Below are 6,000 nucleotides of genomic sequence, written 5' to 3'. Positions count from 1 at the left end.
TTGATATTTTTTCTATTTAAAAAATCATTTTAATAATTATTGTTTGTGAATAATGATAATTAAGGATTTAGCATATATATCACATTTTGGAAAGCCAAGGTAACTCTGCCTCCTCCTGTACTGAACCAAAAATTGTGACGTGACCTCAAAACCATAATACAGGGTTTGTAATCATATTAGACAATTTAATCTAAAACCCTCATTCAGTCCAACATAAATTAACATGGAAATGTGGAAGCATGCTAATTTGATAATATGTGCTAATATGCCTTATTATAAGACTGATTAACCTACAGTAACTAACAACATTGATAGCATTCATTCATCAATGATGATCCACTTTAAAAGTCCTGCTCCTTTTTGTGCATTTGTGCAAATCCGCATTTCTGTCAGGACTAAATCAGTACTGAGGGTTTGCACAGTACCCAGTTTTTAACAAAGACATCATGTGGAACTTATTAGAAATGGCATTTACCCATAAAAAATCACAAATGCAACAAATATTTGAAACTTTAAAGATCCGTAATAGGTCTAATCTGTATTACTATTGTTTATCTCCCCAATAAGGTCAGACTCTAAATTTCAGCACAATATATGGGAATCACACAAAGGATTTAGTGCATTTTAGCAAAGGGTTGTGTGGTCTAAATGAAGGAAGAGCAAATACAGCAAATGTTTTGTTTTTCTTATTCTTTGTTTTTTGTACAGCTATGTGTTTTGTTTAAAATAAATCAGTATTTGTTGTGTTATTTAACCAGGTCTCTGTTTTGGAGAGAGTCAGTTCTTCTTGTCACAATGACAGTGAGGGATGAGAGTCCTGCTTATCAGGCTGTAGAACTGGTTGTGTGATCAAATCATAGGGCAAGCAGGGTGACACAGACTCTAATAGAGGCAACACATCACTGTCATCCTCATTATCTCCCTTCTCCATTGACCTCATCGCCTCAGTAACACTGCTCACCCAGCACAATGGGTCATTAGTCTATTAAAGTGTAAATACTTTTCTCTGTGGAGCTGACTCATACCTGTAAATGTAGCTAACTGAACTTAATACAATATTACATACATTTCTGAAGCCATAGACGTTTATGAGGACGAACTGTACAGTATGTGAACAAATGTACAAATTACCCACACAATCTGTTACATCTCTTTCAGAGACTTTAGGGTTGGGAGGTTGACAGCTTTTGTCATCTTGTGAAAGCACATGGTAATAAAACCCCCATGTATATTACTCACAGTCCCCCAGAGCAAAGACCTCCCCTCGCTATCTGAAATGGGGTATGGCAGGACGGTGATCTCCGCTGCTCAGAGCTCCACTGTCTTCGGTGTGTGTGTGTCGGTGAATGGGTGTATGAGCAGCAACATTGTAAAGGCTTTGGATAAAATGGCTATATAAGCGACCATTTACCATCACCATTTAACATCAGTATCTGGTATCACATGTCAAGCTCCCTGAGGCAGCCAAGAAAGTGAGCTGTGGGAGAGAAGAAAAAAAGCAGAAGAGGCTGAGAGAGAGGAGCCCCATATGTAGTGTGAGACACGTGACAAACTGAGTATAATCTTTAGTGGATCCGTTTTTTTTATTTTTTTATGTTTTATTGTTTTTGTTTGTTTGTTTGAGTGCAGTTTTAATGACACTGAGTAGAGCTGCCTTACTAGTCATGTCAGATGAATCACCTTCTTTTGACCCACAGTAATGACTATAATGCTTTTTATTTAGTGTTACTCATCAATGACACACAGAAGTGTGACCAAAATTATTAGTAGAAAAGAATACATAATACATTTAAACATGCAATTGATAAGGTTCAGGTCACAGTTATGCGGAAGAAGTAGCCAAGCCAATTGATATGATTGTGCTATTGTAGGTGTACAATGGCCACTAATGAATGCATGATTGTGAATAATGGTGTTAATGGAAGAAGGGCAAGACTGCCTGTTTTAATGTAGTGCTGCACTGTTGTAAGCAGAAAAAAATCAAAATTTTCTTCCGTCTTGCATAATATATATATTTTTCTCTTCATAAAAAAAACTCTTGGATAGCTTGAAGTTTTTCTAACATGTTTCCTTTTCAAAAGTTGTTCAATTATATGTCAAGATCTGAGAAATATTACCCTATTAATATTAGGCAGTGCAGAGGCATGACTAATGTCTTCACGTCCCAGTTGATATTTTCAAGTCTCTGATGTAAATGTCAAACACAGTCTTTTGTGGTTGTTATGCCATCTATCATTCTCAGTAGCTTTTACAAGGTCCAGTATTGTATAAGGATGAACAGAAAACCCCTCCCAGGTTTGTGTTTGACCATAGAGCAAACATTTTTCACCTCATATTAAAGTCTACATGCTTCTCAGCTGTATTTTGGAAAAGAGAAACAGTTGTGTGACATTTTGACAAGTGTCCACTAAAAGCTTGATACACACTTTAGACAAGGTGCTAGATCACAAGAAACAAACCTTTACTGCATTGAGATTATATACCTACCACCTGACTTTGTGAACTAGGGGCAGTTGAGACCGACATCAGTGCAACACGTATCTTCTTTAATGTGTTACTACAATGATACTATGATGAGCTTTTTCTCCACTAGATTTATTTGACAGCTGTAGAAACATGCAATCAATCAAATTCAAGCATATTTCCTTCGCTTTTTCTTCATTTTTTTGATTTATTTTAGATATGGGCAATGAAAATTTTTTTAGGTGGAATAATCAATGCACTTAAAGTCATTTATGTGAATAATTGTGATGTAAATCCTGCTGGTATAACCATATAAAGGTCCCACCTCATCCCGTATAATGAGCACTCAGTTTTGTTGTCCAACTGAATAAAATAACTTCTTTGTTTTGCTGAATCTGCTGCTGCAACTTTTTTTCATAATTCGACTACAAATTAGTCGAATAATTGTAAGTTTGATTATTCATGCAGATCCCTATTTTATTGAAATAGCAGTTTTATTAGACTGAAAAACAGTTCATAGATAGGAAAAACTACTAAAACTATCTATCTTGTACAGCACACAGTCTTAAAGCCAACAGTGAGTAGACTTTTATATTGCCGTATTGGTTACTTTTAATCAAATAGGGAAAGTACTGTTTAGACCGCCAGAATTGTTATATCACCATAAAACATGTGTCTTACATTGTAAAAGTGTTTTATTTATACTTTCTAAAGGAGACACTCATTACATTATCATTTATTTCTCCCCTCTTCTTTAGTGTGTTCACTTATTTTGAGTAGCTACACCAAAATGAATTTTGTCCATGATCGTTTTTTGTCATTTCTTTAGAGATAATGGAATTTGAGCAGAAAAAAGTGGATCTTAGGAATGAGTGTGTCTCAGCTGCATAATCTTAAGGATATTTGTTTATTTACATCTATTTTCAGGCCTGGTGGCTCAGTGGTAGAGCATTGGGTTGAGATCCAGAAGGCTGCAGGATCGAATCCTACCCCACCAGGTGTGTCCTCGTCCAGGGTCCTAAGCCCAGACAAAACCCCCCTTAATCTTATTGCAGAGAGATGCCTCCTGTGAAATCAGACTCACAACAGCACTGGCAGCAATGCAGCGCATTATTATTATTATTTTTTTTAAACAAAGTTTTGAGCAAGGTTTACCCTTCTAGACAGTCAGTTATTTAATTCAATTATTTCATGTTTTCTTTTTGATAAGTAAGGTTTGCAGCATTCTTAATTATTGTAATTTCATTACTAACGCTACCTCAAGCACTGGGCAGAGTGCAGTTAAGCCCAGCAGGGTGTAGCAAACTGTGGGTGCCCATGAATGTTGGACAACTGCTGTTGTGCTGAAAATTAGCACACAATCTTTGACTACATTTCCCAACATGGAGACATGTTATGATCCATCCTAAAGCACTGTACATTGAATCGGCCGTACCCGAATAGTCAAGGAAAAGGAAAGGATGAAAGAAATGGGAACCAAGAAAGCTTGCCTATAGGTTAATTTTGGCTGTGGAACGTCAAAAAAAGAAAATTACATTCGTAAAGACTGAATTACAGTCAATTTAATAATATTAGTAAGTTTAATAGCATCGAATGGCTTTATTTAAACTAATGAAAACGGAAGCATTTCTACCTAAATTACATAATTACTTACTCTTAACATTGGCCTTGGCCAGAAGATGTTTCCAAACCATTCTACAAAGGCATCCACTCCACTAGGCCTTAGTACTCCTGCCTTCAGTTTACTCTCTTATACTCCCTACAACTGGGGAATGATTTGAGCATGTCTGCAGATGATAAAGTCATTGCCTTTGGGAGAAACTCTAATTAGTGTTTTCTTAACTGGTATCCCTATGGGTTTAAATTAACAGTGCATTCTGTCTTCATTACAAAAAAACTATTCAGATGCTTGTTTCTCTCCTGTCACCCTTGTGGTTAACTTTAGGGACTAAACAAAACTTGTTTTAAGGAGAAGTTTCTGTTAAAAACTGTGTTTTTCTGTTAAAACAGTTTTGATAGATACTTTAATCATCCCAATGGGAAATTCACAGAAAATTGAAATCCATTTTGATAGGATAGATGGTAATCTGATGGTAATCAAATACAACAGGGGTACAAAAATACACAAAATAGCAAGGCGCACACTGAGCTGCTGGAAAGGCTGCCACTCACAAGCAAAAGTTGTTTTTACAATTACTGTAACATGTTGTGTGGATCCTTGAGTTCAAACAGCATGTTAGGTACATTCCCTCATGTATAATATGAAATAGCACTAATAGAGGTCATAAACTTCACAGGGTACCTTTTTGCAGGTTTGTTAATGACCATAATGGTGTTGAAGGTCTGTAACAATGTCTTGTTCCTTGACACAAAAGTAATAATATCAATAAAATTCAAGTCAGATTTGTTTATTTAACACATCCAGTCCATTTGAAGCCTTAAAAACAAAAACCAACAGCTTCAGATTAACTCAGAAATAGACTGGAAACCAGTAAAGAAAGGGTCAGAACTGTAGAGAAACCATATTTAATTAAGATGGACCCCAGAGAAACCATGTAAAAGGAAAACAGAATTCAATTCAATTCAACTTTATTTATACAGTGCCAAATTACAACAAAGTCATCTCAAGGTACTTTACAGAATAAAGTAAAGATAATAAAGATATATAGAGAAAACCCAACAAATGCCCCTTGAGCAAGCCCTAGGCAACAGTGGAGAGAAAAAACTCCCTTTAATGGAATAAAATTCCAGCAGAACCAGGCTCAGGGTGGGCAGCCATCTGCTTTGACTGTTTGGGGTGAGTGGAGAGAGTAGAGAAAAGAGCAACAAAAAGCCAAAACAAAACATCGGGCAGGTTGGTAGGTCAGTAGCTGAGCACAGGAAAACACACAGCTCCAAAGCCGGGGACACCTGCAGAAAGGGACAGAGAGTGAGACAGAGAAGGGGAAGCACAATAACAGGAGAAAGAAGACCCACAGAACTGGACTTAGAACGGACCATTAGGGTTGTGTGTAATAATTAGCATTATAGGGCACTTTTATCTCTTGTCTTTGACTTTTGTCAACACAAAGGCTGCGCTTCTTTTTGAAACAGTTGCTCATTTTTTTTGCTGTTGATTATACCAGCAGAGCATAGTGTAGATCCAAGCTCTGCTCCATTATTGTATCCAGGAGAGCTTCTGGTTACTTAGTCCCCCAAAATAACTCTTCCCACTTTACTACACAGAAGGGCACTTGCCACAACTGTCAAGTTAGAGAGCAGTGACTTTGGGCTCTATTTTAGTATTTTGTTTTCTTAGGAAAGTTAGAGGTCAGACCCTATTGTACTCACATGTAGCAGCAGCTTTGATAGAATGAATCATAGTGTATACAACAATGAGTCACATCTAAGTGATGCAGTGATGAACACTGGAGATTTATAAGCATATTTTGTCATAGTGTATTCTTTGTTTGAGATAACAGATTTTTTTAGACCACAATCAGTACCTCCTTGTACAAAAAAATGATATGGTAAAGCCTTTAAGAAGGAATGTGTGTT

The sequence above is a fragment of the Channa argus genome, chromosome 13 (assembly GCF_033026475.1).
Source record: "Channa argus isolate prfri chromosome 13, Channa argus male v1.0, whole genome shotgun sequence".
NCBI classification, from domain to species: Eukaryota; Metazoa; Chordata; class Actinopteri; order Anabantiformes; family Channidae; genus Channa; species Channa argus.
This window is presented reverse-complemented; position numbering follows the sequence as displayed.